Below are 17,436 nucleotides of genomic sequence, written 5' to 3' on the forward strand. Positions count from 1 at the left end.
TAGCCGCTGGCCTGTGCCCTTCTGTGACGACATCCGACAATCAACACTGCTGGTCTGGTTGCTCCAGACTGGCCCTTGCTTCCATCTTTGCGAGAAGCACCCCGGACCCTCCTGGTCCACTCAAGACGCCATCTTAGGCCCACCACGTGGCCCTGAGATCTGCCAAGGCTTGTTGCCCCATCCTGGGCCCAGCGACGCCGACAGCATCATCCTTCGTGGGACAGCTCGCACCTCCACCGTGGTCGCCGACAACGCCTCCTGGTCCGTGAGACTGCAGAGCCTAGCGTCGCCCACTCACCTGGTCGAGGTGACGGCCAACCGGTGCCATCCTGGTACCCTCTGACTACTGGCTAGTAGTACGAACTTGGTCCCCTCTGCTTTCAGGTATCAACAATCTCTGATCCAGGCTTGGATATCTACGAACTATTCATCACTGGTCGCCGGCCAGCAACTCCTTTTCTTCCGGCTCCTGGCTCGTCAGCGAAGACCCCGACGCCTGTAAGACTTGTGCAGCCGCAGCCCTCGTGGCTAGGTAACTCGGCATTTCGGTGCCTGCATAGCCTCTTTACTCTAGGGTCCCGAGTCCCTCGCTTCCGACTTGCCTTATCGGGTCCGCCCGAGACCTTAAACTTTCCGTGTCCTCGGACACTTGTTTTAATTGTGCACTTGAAGTATTTTCCTAAGAGATTTGGTTTGTGCTTAGTACCCTGTCCTCATAAAGAGTCCAGGGCTGTTGTGAATCTTAATAAATATCCTGTTTATTTTCATAACACTTGTGTGGTGTCCTTTCACTGGGTGTTCAAGGGGTACATGTGTGGTAAACAGCTGGCTTAACGCGCCCTCTCGAGTCTTTAGCCTTAGACTGCTCGTATCCACGCTACTAGGATAGCTGGTCTATAGGTTGACTTACAACCAAACACCATAAGGGTCGTTGGAACGATACATAGCGGTGGCTAGAATAGCGAACGTTGCATATCGGGCCAACTTCTCACAGGGGGCATAGTGATTTTTGTGGGTTACGGCGAGGGCAGAATGTTACAAAGATATGGCAGTGGCCAAACATGAAACGTCATGGCAGAGTGACAAATACGTGTCATCACCATCAGTGGAATGTCTGGCACCACCAGGCCAGAACGCAGCCTGTCAGAGAAGTTAATATCTTACCAACTTCGCATGTAGGATAGAGTTCGTGCTCAGGGAACATGTTGATTTCTGTAAAACTGAGAGAACGTTTCTTCTGTCCAGCATGAAAATGCCATGAAGATGGGTCCAACTGCAGTATTAGAAAGTGCTCTTTGGCCACCCTACAAACTACTATATCTGTTCCTCGATGGCCTATTGATCTATGGTCTATGGACCATCACCTCTATGTTGGTTTAGACACGTTGCTCAGTGAGTAATTGTTTGCTATTGATAGCTACTGTGACCGGAAGGTCATGAGTTAAAATCTCAGCAAGGCCAACTCAACTGTTCATCCTTCAGAGGTCTTTAAATGGGGTCAAAATACAACATGCGATTGGAAGTGGGAGAACTTGGATGGAGGTACCATATAAAGAAGGCCCCATTATGGATGAAGGGCATGGCAGTCTTCCAGGTGCTATGTCTGACCCCTCCCTTGGTCACCCCCACCCTCCTCCACTTGAGATCTTCAAAAGACACGGGTCACCCGAGGGCACAGAGGAGAGGCTCTGATGCGCCTCACTTGGCTGTTCCAAGGCGTGACCCTTGGCCCCCCTGGGGGGCAGCAGAATAAAAGTGGTCATTGCCTCTCATGGACACAGAATGTGGAGGAGGTCAAGTGCTGAGGGGCAGAGATTCAAGGCGCATGGTCACAAATAATCAAAATTCGGAAATTACTTCTCTTGAACTTCCTTCTTGTTTGGAGTAAATTCACTACTATTGTGGAGTTCGCACACATGCACTACTTATGGAAAGGATGTAGATTTAAAGGCATTGCATACTCCTTTTGCAATGCATGCAACTATTGAATATTCATTATTTATTATTATTACTGTGCGCCTGTACCAAAACTATGTAAAGAGCTCTAAATAAAGCTCAACTATTTAATTTACACTGAACAAAAACAGCAAAGAGTAAACAAAAGGAAGTGGTTCCGGGATCCGCAAAGTCAGGATTTGTAAATCCAGCTTTCTGTGCACCTCAGTCACACTTAAGTGTGTAAAATGCTAGTGAACTGGGCCTCGCTGACCAGGAAATTCGGAATGTAGGGAAAGGGGCACGATTGAGTGAATTAAGGGCAAGAAAGCTGCTTGGAAGCTAAATAATATCCTTGGCCTACAACTAGACATAAGGTATGGGCAGACATCACAACCCCAATAGTGCCGCGTGAGCCCCGAATTGAGCTCACGTGGCCTGTACTGGGCAACCCCAAGGGTAGTTTTGTCCAGTCGTGTCAAAGAAATACTGAACTGAGATTACCTGTCGTCACGGGGCATGTTACTGATCTGAGAAGCGCCAAGCAATGCGCACACCTGACTGGGCCAAAGGTCACCCTTTACGTGCCAGTTAATAGGTCAATGTCATGTCAAGCAAGTCTCATGACATACTAGTGCCCTCTATACATGGACTAGAAGTAGAACACGCTAAACATATGATCACAGGGGTCTCATATGACGGTCTGCAATGGGAACAATGAAATTAGACGGATGCAAACAAGATACCGAGAGCGCTGTGAGGCCCTACTGAGAGCAGGCTGTGCGCTATACACGTGTCCATAACACAACAAAGCATAATGAACACTTCAGCGCACTTGAGTGTGTCAAACGCGCAATTCAGTGTTCTGCCAACGTCCGCCCCACCCCAGCCCCCTTCCTCTCACCCCTCCCAGGAAACTCCACCTTTCGTGGTCGGGGCAGATGCACGTCAAGGGGTGCAAAGCTCTTTCAGCCGTATCAAAAGAATCTGCGAGAGCAAATGGGATTTTGACAGACCTTCTGGTAGGATCTGGTTTTAAAAGGAAAATGCTACAATTTTTCAATGCTTTAAATAACTAAATAGGATAAAGTGAGACAATAAAAGGTACCAATGATAGAAATCATATTTTTAATTCATCTTAGACAACGGCGCAGTAGCGGTATTGGTTCTGGTGCTTACGACATAGTTTTATTTTCTTATACCGGAGTTACTATAACAAAAAAATCTAACACTGAAAATAGTTTTGCGGGTTCCCCGCCCCCTTTTATTTTAAATATTGGGCGTGCTTGTAACATTTTGGATGAAATCCCATTAAGCACCGATGCAGTGGTTTGGCTTTCTGGCATTATTGAACATTTGACACAATAATAAGAACACTTGGGTGAAAATACCATTTGGTTTTGAGAGAGCAAAACAAATGGTTTCATGGCAGAGCCTGCTCGGTATAAAAAGAATTCCCAGGCCCATTTTAATTTGCTTAAGTTTAAGTCGGATCATGCGTCTGTAAGAAGTGCAGTTCAACTTGTGACCTGTAACCACATGTTTACATTTTCCCTGCTTCTTTCTTTCCTGGTCTTACACTGTCCTTGGCCCCCTCACAAACCAGCTGCCTTGGAAACATGACAAGCGTGAAACAGGTCAGGAGGAGCCGCGGAGCTGGCGGGCTCCGCCGCAGCTTCAGGCCGCCACCACCCCGCGACTGACTGAGTCGGGACCGTATTGTCTCTGACGGAGGAGGAGCCAAGGATGGACAGGGGAGAGGAGCCTCGTGCTACTCCCAACCACTTCTTAAGCATCTGTGATAGTGAGACAGTTAATGCCCCGCCAGGGCCGGACTGTCCATAGCGGGCACTGGGCAATCCCCCGGTACACTGCACGGGTGGGGGGCTGGTTTGGGGCCCCTTGGTGTAGTTTTTGTTACAGGGCCATTTTTGCAGCATAGCTGCAAAATCGGCCCTGTACCAAAATCAGCCGAAAACCGGCCCCGGCAAAGAGATAGGCGGCAAAACCAACGCCTCCCCCCCCCCCCCCCGAGTGGGGAGGTAGGGAGGCCGGCCGAGCACTTTGCCAGGACCGGTTGTGGTACCCAGTCCGAACCTGTGCCCCGCCCAGGCGTGGAAGACGTTTGAAAAGGCCCATGTAGGCCAATTTTCTGAGAACTGACCTATGTGAAGAAAGTTCAGTTGTAAAACAAAGTAAACCTGGAGTGTGGGTGCGGGGCGGGAAGGCATCGAAGAGTCGCTGGTCTCACACATCAGGAAGGAAGCAGCAGTGATGTGTTTCCTGCTAGGAGGTGCCCTGGGGCGCAGAGGTCAGCCATTTTGGGATCTTTGGCTCACGTATTCGGTTTTGGTACCACTGATATCCAAGTAGGTGCTGTTCCCCCGGTTTTAGACGAGAGAGAGAAATGATTAAATGCCTCCTTCAGCTGGCTTAGATTCAGGCCTGCGAGATGGAGGGAACTTCCGTCCAGAAGCTTCACTCAGTCTCTTGACCGGATACTGATGGCGCTTCCTTCCCTAGCAAAGACTCCGGGCAGATTTTCAAGAACTGGCGCATCTCTGCATATTTGCAGAGATGCGCCAGTTCATTTGCGTGACGGAAAAGTAGCCTTGCGCCACCATAAATACTCCACATTTACAATGCGACGCACCGTGCTGCAAGGACAAACAGACGGGGACGCATCTTCTGTCGGAAAGGCAACGCATTGCTGGAGTTGTGTTGTAAGCACAACGCAACTCTAGCAATGGTCAGGGATGCTTATTCCGACCATGCTGCGTCACTCTTTACGCCTGCTTCAAGCAAGCACATGGTTTTGGGCGTCGTAAAAGTCACTCAGTGAAATCTTGTAGATTTCATGGAGTCCCTTTTACGGGGCTTCTTAGCGATGAAACGCCCACCCGGCATACAATATACCTGACGCAGGTATAATGTAGTGCAGGGTTTTACAACATGATGCATCTCTATAGATGTGTAACGTTGTAAATAAGTCGCATCGTGGCGCATTGTTTATGACGCGGCTGCATCACAGAATTGACGCCATGGCTGCATAAAGTTGGCCCAAGGAGCTTTTAAATCTGCCCCTTTGTGTTTTGGGTCAACGGATTGTTTGGTGCTACCTTGGGAGTGTACCACCGGAACCAAGCTACACCCGACTTATAATGCCCAACCAGGGCATAACCTATCTTGGATTGCTTGTCTTCTGGTTTAGAGAGGGCCTTACCTGGCAGAGTGGGCAGGACTGTTCCCATCAGGAGCAGGGTCAGGACTTGTTTGTATATGGCTAGGTCTAAACTGAGGTGGCATGGTGAGCAAAATAACGATGGACTGGAATGCGGCCCCAAGTAACTATCAGTAGCTAAAATGAATCCAAACATTCTAGCCATCACTTTTTTTTTGTATTTTGTAGTTTTGTATTTGTGAGTGGGACAGGTATGCCCAGATGCGGGTCCTGTGTGCACGGTGCCACTGGAACCAAGCTATCCCTGGTTGATAAAACCCTAAGAATGGCAAAAGCAGTCCTGGGTCGCTTGTGTTTCAGTTCTGGGAGAACCTGACCTGGAAGATTCATCAGTCTCACCTGCACTATTACTTACGAACTACTTGTCTCCGTGCCATGGTAGGCAACACTAAATACCAGAGATTTCCAATTTTTGCAAGCACGACTGGGTAACAATGTGGCAATGTTAAGGAACACATCTAAAACCTACTGAAATGTTTTGCATAACATTATTTTTGCACTCAACTACGGGCTGCATTTTCATTTGCTCAGGCACTTTGTTTGTAAAATGAAACACATCTAACATAATGCCAGTACCTGAACTATGGCCCCTCCTCTGAAGGTTTGGCATGTCTTTGAGGCATGAATCGATCAGTGACAGCGCCACATGTCTCAAGCCCCTCCTCGGAGGCTAGTAGTTTCATTTTCCGCAGTGCAGGTATATCTTTACTTGTCTCAGCATGTTTATTGCTGCAGGCAAAAAACCCAAGACTGTCAGAAAGTCTTCTTTATGACTTGATGGAGCCTCTTGACAGCTAGGCCCCCTTGTCATAAAGCCTGTCGAAACAAGAGCAGAAAGTGCTTCCTGTGCAGAAACACGTCACTTCCTGCCAGTCAGAGAGAAAAAAGGAAGTTGGCATCAGACACACCCATGTCACGACACTTCCTGCCACTCAGAGAAAAGAAAGGAAGTAGGCATCAGACACACCCATGTCATGTCACTTCGTGCTACTCAGAGAAAAGAAAGGAAGTAGGCATCAGACACACCCATGTCACGACACTTCCTGCTACTCAGAGAAAAGAAAGGAAGTAGGCATCAGACACACCCATGTCATGTCACTTCCTGCCCCTCAGAGAAAAGAAAGGAGGTAGGCATCAGACACACCCATGTCACGACACTTCCTGCTACTCAGAGAAAAGAAAGGAAGTAGGCATCAGACACACCCATGTCATGTCACTTCCTGCCACTCAGAGAAAAGAAAGGAAGTAGGCATCAGACACACCCATGTCATGTCACTTCCTGCCCCTCAGAGAAAAGAAAGGAGGTAGGCATCAGACACACCCATGTCATATCACTTCCTGCCCCTCAGAGAAAAGAAAGGAGGTAGGCATCAGACACACCCATGTCACGACACTTCCTGCTACTCAGAGAAAAGAAAGGAAGTAGGCATCAGACACACCCATGTCATGTCACTTCCTGCCCCTCAGAGAAAAGAAAGGAGGTAGGCATCAGACACACCCATGTCACGACACTTCCTGCTACTCAGAGAAAAGAAAGGAAGTAGGCATCAGACACACCCATGTCATGTCACTTCCTGCCACTCAGAGAAAAGAAAGGAAGTAGGCATCAGACACACCCATGTCATGTCACTTCCTGCCCCTCAGAGAAAAGAAAGGAGGTAGGCATCAGACACACCCATGTCATGTCACTTCCTGCCCCTCAGAGAAAAGAAAGGAGGTAGGCATCAGACACACCCATGTCATGTCACTTCCTACCACTCAGAGAGAAGAAAGGAAGTAGGCATCAGACACACCCATGTCATATCACTTCCTGCCCCTCAGAGAAAAGAAAGGAGGTAGGCATCAGACACACCCATGTCACGACACTTCCTGCTACTCAGAGAAAAGAAAGAAAGTAGGCATCAGACACACCCATGTCATGTCACTTCCTGCCACTCAGAGAAAAGAAAGGAAGTAGGCATCAGACACACCCATGTCATTTCCTGCCCCTCAGAGAAAAGAAAGGAGGTAGGCATCAGACACACCCATGTCATGTCACTTCCTGCCCCTCAGAGAAAAGAAAGGAAGTAGGCATCAGACACACCCATGTCATGTCACTTCCTGCTACTCAGAGAAAAGAAAGGAAGTAGGCATCAGACACACCCATGTCATGTCACTTCCTGCCACTCAGAGAAAAGAAAGGAAGTAGGCATCAGACACACCCATGTCATGTCACTTCCTGCCCCTCAGAGAAAAGAAAGGAAGTAGGCATCAGAGACGCCCATGTGAAGGAGTTGGAGCTCAGATGTTGGCTTTTCCTCAACAGACACTGTGATGACTGTAAATGTAAATGTAATGTATGTAATGTAAATGTATTTGAGCTTATATAGCGCACAGCTACCCACAAAGGGTTTCCCGGCACTTGCTTAGGGAACCCGTCCTGGTATTCCCCTGTGAGATAACCCCAGCAGGGTATCCACATGGTGAAAGCCAGGCATCCCGCCGCGAGGGGCCGTTGTGGAGATTAAGCAAGCTATTGCCCAGAGTCGCAGAGTGTGAACCCGTGAGTTGAGAAGGCACCGGAGCGAGAATTATCGAGTCCGTGGAATTTTTGAGCCCAAGACCCGCCGAGGCGGGGAATTGAACCCTGGTCCAGGGCCGATCTCAGCTTCCAGGTCTGCCGCCTCTAACCCCTGAGCCACACTTCTCCACTTCTCCACTAAAGCTGGCCAGGGATCTGTGCCATGTTTGACACCGTGACCCATTCCTGGCTTTAAGCCAGCAGCACTTTGCAGTCTCGGATTTGAAGTTTCATTGTCCTCAGTCCTGGGCGGCGCTTCCAATCCCCAGCAGGTGCAAGGCTGTGGTTTGGAGTGCCAGCACTGCCTGTGGGGGCCGCACAGGTCATTTTGGAGGTCTCTATTGTAACAGTAGGGCCCACTGTTTTTCAGAAAATGTTTGTGCTTTTTCCTAGATGGAATGGGCAGGTAGAGCTCAGGTGAGGCCTTAGCCTGAAGCAAGAGTACACACTTGCATCCCTCAGTGCATAGCCGCCTTTAGTTACCAGGGCAACGAATGGACTTGCAAAGGGCCTTCCCATTCGAACCAGTGAAAAAAGCCAATCTCATGATTATTAATGTGGGAAGGAACCTTGAGCGCCCCACTGAGTTTGTCGATCAAGAAGTGATAATCAACACTACAGAGTCATGAAGACAGCCCTCTTCCACCTCATGGTTTTCATCCAACGGTACCAAACATGTTGAGTCTTGTAATGCCACTTTCACCACTCCATGAATGGCCTGCTAGCTCCGAAGCATGCTTCGAGACGCTAGCTGAAGAGCAAGGCATTGCTGCATGTCACACTTGTGTTCTAGGACCAGTTAATCAGAACAATATAGTACCCTTGTCTAAAAGCTCAGCTCTTCACAGCCACAGATCAGGCCTCGGGTTATCCCACATCAGGTGTGAGCAGTTCATTCAGCCCAGCCTGCCCCTTTGACTTCTGGTACTTGTAGTTCTGTTTCACCCGTCCTGATTCCAGGATTACAAGATGTAGAATACAAAGACGAAAAGCAGGACAGGCTAAAATACCCAAAAGACAATGAGATACATTCCTCACATCATCATCCCGTTTACCAGGTCCATGCTTGAGTGGTGCACTAATTCCACATGTTCCCGTTGCATTTTGGTACTTGCAGTCTTGTTTCTCCAAGTTAAAATTAAGTACTAAACTGCCAGGCTACGAAGCAACGGCCTGGACAGGATGCCCTGAGCAAGGATGGGACCATGGGAAGTTGAGCACTCTACTTGAAAGAGACTGCATTCTGCCATCAGCTCTATTGGGTAAAACGAGCCACATGGGGGTTCACCGAGGCATCATGGGTACCAATCAGAGCTGCCGAATGGCCCCACGTGATGAGAGTTCCTTCTAGACGGCCCTTGCTAGAGCACTTTAGATTCTGGAACTTGTAGTTTAAATCTTAGTTACAGGTATGGGACTACGGGTTCCTGTATACAAAGGGTGGTTGACTACAAACCTAGTGCTGGCTAAAGGCATCTCTCGTGTCATGACACCAGTTGGCATGACCTGATGACATCAAGTCACAAGGGCACAGATTTTCTAGCCTTTATTGCTCCCACTCATGTTAGTAGATCAATTTGTTACATGAACTTGAACCGGGACTACAACTCCCAAAGTGCACTGCTTTCTGAAATGGCAGCTCTGAATGGCCAGAATGTGTCCCGCTGGCAGCTATTCGGCGGGTGTACATTTCACATCAAGTTACCCCTTCGCGGACCTATCAGCCAGGGAGACGTCCTGGGCTCATTTTATGACGTCATCTTATTGTAATGGAACTACACAATGCAGTAGCGTCTAAGGAGATTTGTTGACACCTCTCGTGTTATCTGACCTTCTGCCCACACCAACTGCAACCACGTGGCCCATAAACACAAGATCACCGAAAAGCAGCTCGATCTGGGCTGTAAAACTGTCTGTGGAGCCTGCCCGCGCCGGCTCTCGGCAGGAGGCGCCCCGGTGCCAAGGTGCGTCCCGGCAACGCTGCGGCGGCGCAGGATGTGCGAGGCCTGCAGGCCTGGTGCTGTTTACAGAGGGATGTTTACCCACCCGGCACATGGGCAGCACTTCAGATGCACTGAAGCAGGAACACTGCGCAGACAAAAACAACCGCAAACCGATCGCCAGTCTCCAGACAGCGAAAGAAGGGAGTTTGGGCTGAGAACGGGGCTGTTCACAGGGCTCTCCTGCCCAGTCATGACTTGGCGCTATATGAAACACGCGGTTTATTGTGCGTTTTACAAAGCGCTACAAGGCCTCTCCAGAGCGCTAGTCGTCAGATAAATATAAACACAATTCATTATAAATACTCGAATGAATACATAAATCAGATAGCGACTGGCCCCAAAAGGCGTGCCCCACCTACCCAAGGTATAAAGGATTAGGGCCGGGCATGCATTTCTTCTAGGTGATTTTCAGACCTGTGGCGTAGACCTTTTGCACATAGTTACATCTTAAAACGTGCGTTGCTACTTACTTTAAAACACGGCTAGAGAATGTCCCACACAACTTCTGACCGCAAATATCTTTCTTTTTAACTTTCCATTATCGAGATATATTGATTTCGATCACGTCATGATTCAATATCCAGATGATTAAAAATGAAGATAACAGATAACCTACCTTAAAAGTTGCAGATATGGGGCGCAGCCGCCCGGGCCATTGTAGGCTGCGGTCCTCTTAATGTGCCCGTTAATGGCCCGAGTGCCCGTAAGGAGAGTTGATCGCCCCTGGAGGGGGCTGGAGGCAGGGGCGGCTGCAGCGCTTCACCCCGGCGCCCTACCTTCCACCTCTCCAAAGGGCTCATCCAATCCTGGGGTCCGGTGGTGCCAAAGAACAAATTCCCAATGTATGAGCAGAAAACGCGAAATTCCAGACCCCGAATGCAGCAAAATCACAAAAACCAAACAGAGAGAATTCCAATTGAGATCAAACTCCGAGAAAGAAAGCAGCAAGGGCGCCCAAAGGGAAAAGTTGAAAAAGTTCCTAAAGGTTAGCTATCCATCCATCCGTGCGTCCAGGGCGCGCCCTGCCCTGTCCGCTGCGGAATGCTGCTGCCGGGGCAGGGCGGGAGGAGGCCAGGTGGCTGCCTGGCGTCCTTTGCCCGGCTCTGATTGCGGCAGCCTCTCCTGGCGCTGGCGCTTCCCCTGGTGCCGGTTCAGCCGCTCCCCCTGCCGGTGGGACGGTGCCACCTGCCGGTTCTGCCTCTCCTCCTGCCGGGGGCGCTGTCCCTGCTGCCGGTGCTGCCGCCCTCTCCTCCTGCCGGTGGCGCGTCCCTGCTGCCGGTGCACCGGTGGGACGGCAGGAAGTGTGCTCCTCCGAGGTGGTGGCTCCTCTGCTGCGCGGCTAGAGGTCAGGCGCTCCCGCCGCCTCGGCAGACAGTGCGTAATGCGCTCGCTGCTGCTTCCTCACTCCACCCCGGGACAGGAGCAGCAGCTCCGGCCGGGGACGTCCTAGTCAGAACTCAGCAGCGGCATGGGCTGTGCGTGCGTCTCACAACTCGGGACGAGAACAGAAGCGGCATCACGGCTCCCCGTCCATGACACATAACCCATAGCAGGAAAGCATAGCTCCATCTGGGAGTCTCACCAACGACCCAGAAGAACACCAGCAGCTGGGACTGCTTCACTTATATCACGGGTCACAAGCAGCAACCCTGAATGTGGTTGCCTTATTTATACAGAGAATGCTAGCAGCAACAGTGGCTGTGTTTGCCTTACTTAAAACACGGGACACTAGCAGCAACCCTGGCTGTGTGTGCCTTATTTATAACACAGAACACTAGCAGCAACACTGGCTGTGTGTGCCTTACTTAAAACACGGGACACTAGCAGCAACCCTGGCTGTGTGTGCCTTATTTATAACACAGAACACTAGCAGCAACACTGGCTGTGTGTGCCTTACTTAAAACACGGGACACTAGCAGCAACCCTGGCTGTGTGTGCCTTATTTATAACACAGAACACTAGCAGCAACACTGGCTGTGTGTGCCTTATTTATAACACAGAACACTAGCAGCAACACTGGCTGTGTGTGCCTTATTTATAACACAGAACACTAGCAGCAACACTGACTGTGTGTGCTTCACTTATAACACGGGACACTAGCAGCAACACTGGCTGTGTGTGCCTTACTTATAACACAGAACACTAGCAGCAACACTGGCTGTGTGTGCCTTATTTATAACACAGAACACTAGCAGCAACACTGACTGTGTGTGCTTCACTTATAACACGGGACACTAGCAGCAACACTGGCTGTGTGTTCCTTACTTACAACACCGGAAACTAGCAGCAACAGTGGCTGTGCTTGCTTCAATTATAACACGAGACACTAGCAGCAGCCCTGGCTGTGTGTGCTTAGCTTAAAACACAGGACACTAGCAGCAACCCTGGCTGTGTGTGCCTTACTTATAACACGGGACACTAGCAGCAACCCTGACTGTGGTTGCCTTATTTATACAGAGAATACTAGCAGCAACAGTGGCTGTGCTTGCTTCAATTATAACACGAGACACTAGCAGCAGCCCTGGCTGTGTGTGCTTAGCTTAAAACACAGGACACTAGCAGCAACCCTGGCTGTGTGTGCCTTACTTATAACACGGGACACTAGCAGCAGCCCTGGCTGTGTGTGCTTAGCTTAAAACACAGGACACTAGCAGCAACACTGACTGTGTGTGCCTTACCTATAACACAGAACACTAGCAGCAACACTGACTGTGTGTGCCTTACTTATAACACTGGACACTAGCGGCAACACTGACTGTGTGTGCTTCATTTAAAACACAGGACGCAAGCAGCAACCCTGGTTGTGTGTGCTTCACTTATAACAAGGGACACTAGCAGCAACACTGGCTGTGTGTGCCTTACTTATAACACGGGACACTAGCAGCAACAGTGGCTGTGTGTGCTTCATTTAAAACACAGGACGCAAGCAGCAACCCTGGCTGTGTGTGCTTCACTTATAACACGGGACACTAGCAGCAACACTGGCTGTGTGTGCCTTACTTATAACACGGGACACTAGCAGCAACAGTGGCTGTGTGTGCCTTACTTATAACACAGGACACTAGCAGCAACACTGGCTGTGTGTGCCTTACTTATAACACAGGACACTAGCAGCAACACTGGCTGTGTGTGCCTTATTTATAACACAGAACACTAGCAGCAACACTGACTGTGTGTGCTTCACTTATAACACGGGACACTAGCAGCAACACTGGCTGTGTGTTCCTTACTTACAACACGGGACACTAGCAGCAACAGTGGCTGTGCTTGCTTCAATTATAACACGAGACACTAGCAGCAGCCCTGGCTGTGTGTGCTTAGCTTAAAACACAGGACACTAGCAGCAACACTGGCTGTGTGTGCCTTACTTATAACACGGGACACTAGCAGCAACCCTGACTGTGGTTGCCTTATTTATACAGAGAATACTAGCAGCAACAGTGGCTGTGCTTGCTTCAATTATAACACGAGACACTAGCAGCAGCCCTGGCTGTGTGTGCTTAGCTTAAAACACAGGACACTAGCAGCAACCCTGGCTGTGTGTGCCTTACTTATAACACGGGACACTAGCAGCAGCCCTGGCTGTGTGTGCTTAGCTTAAAACACAGGACACTAGCAGCAACACTGACTGTGTGTGCCTTACTTATAACACAGAACACTAGCAGCAACACTGACTGTGTGTGCCTTACTTATAACACTGGACACTAGCGGCAACACTGACTGTGTGTGCTTCATTTAAAGCACAGGACGCAAGCAGCAACCTTGGCTGTGTGTGCTTCACTTATAACACGGGACACTAGCAGCAACACTGGCTGTGTGTGCCTTTCTTAAAACACAGAACACTACCAACAACTCTGACTGTGTGTGCTTCACTTATAACAAGGGACACTAGCAGCAACACTGGCTGTGTGTGCCTTACTTATAACACGGGACACTAGCAGCAACAGTGGCTGTGTTGTTAAAAAGGGTTCCAAAGACAACCGGTAACCAAAGACCCTTTTATGTTGCCCGGCGGTATCGCCTCTATGACCCACCAATATTAATCAATGAAGAAGCAGGCGCTGGAGACTGGAAGGCAGGAAACGAGGATTTTATTCTCTCCGGAGGAGAACACATCAATTCAGACAGCAAGTATCGTCACGAGGTGCTCTAACCACATCTCTGAGACCTGGCCTCTTATACTAGGGTTTATGACCTTTATTGCACATAACACATTCTCGCAATACTTTAGTACTTGAAAGAACATCCTCGGAATCTCCCCTTCAGACCCGTTCCCACATACATTTACAGTTGGATTCCCCACCCCGGTCACAACAGGTGATGGTTGTCGCACAGCAGGGCATTCCGCCGATTCACGGAATGCATGGGGTTGATCGGATCTCATGGGGTGGGGGCTTTGATCGGTTCGGGGGTCTTTTGATGGGGAGGGGAAGCTTCCTACTGTACGGGGTAATAAACAGTATCCGCAGGGCCAGGTGGCGGCCTGGGAACAAGGAAGACAAACGGGGACACGGGAAAAGGGGGTTTGCATCAAAAGGGTTTGAGGCCATGAAAGGAATGAGGGGAGGTGTCGCGCTGGGAACAGGATGGGATTCCGTGGTGAAGCTGCGCTGAAGAGGGGTTTATGACCCAAGGCATGAGAGAGCGGGGGTTGTCAGCGTGCGGGGGAATGCTTGCGAGGTTAAGAGAGAGAGAGAGACGCGCTGGCTATCAGCGAGGGGCAGGGAGGCCATGGTGCTCAAAATGGCTGCCGCTTACGCGCACGAATGGGCTTGGAAAGGGGCAAGATGGCGCCGATAATGTTGACGTTTTGCAGTCTAATCTTTAACAGTCCTCCCTTTTCAACATATCTTAGCCAACTTGCTTACTCAATGTCAATTTTCATCAAATTCCTAACCTCGGCATCATATATTGCTCTCATACGTTCGTTTTCAAAGTCCACAGTCTTAGGGCAAATACAATTTACACATAATGTACACAGGGGTGGTAGACATTGAATTCCTAAACATAAACCGCATAGTACAACCACAGGAATCAGGATAATGGTGAATAGTCTCCAGCCCCAGTTTTTAACGGTGCTCCAGAACCACCCACCCAGCGACCATTCTTCTTGTTCTTGGTGGACTTCTGAAGAGAGTCTATGAAGATGTTCGATGGCCTTGTACACTGAGGGTGAGTTGTCCGGTATGTACGTACAGCAGCTGGACCCAATAATGCGGCATGCCCCACCAGGATCCGCAAGAACCACATCCAGGACAAGGCGGTTCTGGAGGGCCACCAAGCGGACCGCTTGAAGTTCAGCGGTGTTGTTAGCAAGGATACCCGCCGTGATGTTCATTGTTGTCTCAACTGCTTGAGTCAGATGTCGGATGGCACGGCTGTTTGCCATCGGGCCCCAGAGGGGGACAAGTCCTTTCATAGCATCGATGAATTGCGCTCCTGTTGAATCGGCTTGTTCGATGTCCTTGGCTCGTTTTTGTCTGTGATGATTTGCTGGTGCCACATAAGTCGGAGGAAGGATGAAGGAAATGAAACAAGTGCCCCCCCAGCCTTTGGGGAGCCAGGTGTAAGCCTTCGTGCCGCAGACGAAATACGTGTTTGGAGATGCCACAAAGGAAGGTGGGTCGATGGAGTCCAGAGTTCTGGAAAACCGGCAGGCACTGTGGCCTACCAGCTGAGTCCCAAGCCCTTCCATGCACATGTGGCCGGTGACGTTGATGACTGACAGGGCCACAGTCAGAGTGGCAGCCGTTCGTTTTCGCAGGTAGGAGAAGGTGGTTCTGGTTGGATTATTGAACACTTGCATTTCAACTTGTTCTTTAGCAGGGATGTCCAAGTGGACTGTGTTGTTGTTGGTCTGCGGGCAGAAGTGTGTCTTTGTTCTGTTCCGCCAGACCCCGTGGTAGAAATGCGTTACGGTTTTGCTGGAGGTGGCATTGTCTTTAAAGCTTTCTTGCAGAAGCATCAGCCAGGCAAGACAGGAGCCGTGAACTGAGAAAGGTGAAGGGATGAATGGTATCGAGTGTCCAGTGGCGTGGGGTAGCAACCCACAGATCCAACAGTTGGTGGCATTGGTGGCAAGGTTGTGCTGGTGAAGTAGTTGCACGAAGGAGTTATTCCAAAATTCCTTTCGCCTCTCTCTGAGTTGGGGAGAGAGCGAAATCAGATAATGTTCCTTCATGGTGGTAGGCTGGACAGTGGTCAAGAAGGTTTCGTGAGCAGGTGCATTTTCTTCCACAATCCAGAGTGTGGTCATGAGGAGGAAGCAGAAGAGGATTGTGATGAAGAGCGCAATAGTCTTTGGGCTATGGAGTCTGTCTGCTTTTGGGTTTCTGCGGTGGGTATTTCCTGTTGCCTTCATCATCTTCTTATTTGGCGCTTCCATCATCTTCTTATCTGGCGCTTCCATCATTTTCAAGGGGCTCGGTAGCGGGCAGAACCACAGACTTTGTTTTGCTTCTCTCCAGGTAACCCTTGGTAGTGTTTAGGTCACCGTTCTGAGACTTAACTCGGTCCGTGGTCTACTTAGCCGAGACTCCCCCCTTTCGACGCAGGAAATACCCTTCTTTTGATGGCACTGTGGGATCAGAGAATTTTGAAAGTTCAAGTGTGTCGGTATCAGGATAGCAGGTTAGTGACGGTCGGTCCTTGTTCAGGAGCTCTTCTTGGCTGTCGATGTTTTCAGTCGAGGTCAGGGTCGAGGAGATCTTCTTACAGTGGTGTGCATGCAGCCAGTTGCGTTTTCCCTCCACCCGTAGTGCTGTTCGGGTGGTGATGAGGACTTGCCAGGGGCCCGTCCACCGGGGTTCCAGACTCTTGGCACGCTGGAAATTCCGGATCAGGACAAAATCCCCAGGCTGAATGGTGTGTCCGGGACCCCTGGAAGTGTCAGGGATGGCATGCAGCACCTGTTGATGGATAACAGACAGCGTTTTAGTCAACTGACATAAGTAATCAGACATTAGGACGTCCGGGACGTCATGAATGGAAGTTGGTTTCGGTGCAGACCAGACATTCATAGGCCGGCCGAAAACAACCTCGTATGGTGTCAAGTGGTGTTTGGTGGGGGTGGAACGCATTGAAAGCAACGCCAGGGGGAGTGCGTCTGGCCATTTCAGTCCTGTGGTAGCTACTATTTTGGCCAATTTTAGTTTCAGTGTGGCGTTATGTCGTTCAACTAGTCCAGCAGATTGGGGGTGGAAGACTGCGTGGAACTTTTGTTTTACACCCAACCCCTTCAAAATGAGTTGGATAACTTCGGCTACGAAGTGGGGGCCATTGTCGCTCCACAAAATTCGACAAAGGCCGTAACGGGGGAAAAACTCCTTTAACAGTACTTTTGCTGTGGCCATAGCAGTGTTGTCACGGGTTGGATATGCTTCCACCCATTTGCTAAATGCGCATACCACCACAAGTACATATTTCAGGCCTTGACATCTGTCTAGTTGGATGTAGTCCATCTGCAGGACTTCAAATGGGTGATTCGGGACCCCGAACCCTCCCCGGGGTACTACAGTTCCTTTCCCGGGATTGTGTTGCAGGCATATCAAACATTGTTGGACCAGGCGTTTGGCGGACTCTGTGATCTTATCATTGTGCCAAACTCTGGAGACAAGTTCAATCATGGGGGCTGATCCTATGTGGGCAGGGGAATGTGCCATAGTCAGTATGGGAATCAGATATGAGTCAGGTAACAA

General features: G+C 49.9%; 1 protein-coding gene across 1 annotated transcript in view; it reads right to left on the minus strand.

Moving 5' to 3' along the window:
- Window positions 1–10,606, minus strand: part of LOC147662093 (uncharacterized) — a 358,416-nt gene extending 347,810 nt beyond the window's left edge. The window contains exon 1 of the mRNA XM_086951116.1: window positions 10,356–10,606. The gene's annotated coding sequence lies outside the window, so the exon portion shown is untranslated. The remainder of the gene's footprint in view (window positions 1–10,355) is intronic.
- Window positions 10,607–17,436: the final 6,830 nt, after the last annotated feature.

This window comes from Lissotriton vulgaris, unplaced genomic scaffold (assembly GCF_964263255.1).
Source record: "Lissotriton vulgaris unplaced genomic scaffold, aLisVul1.2 SCAFFOLD_606, whole genome shotgun sequence".
Taxonomy (NCBI): domain Eukaryota; kingdom Metazoa; phylum Chordata; class Amphibia; order Caudata; family Salamandridae; genus Lissotriton; species Lissotriton vulgaris.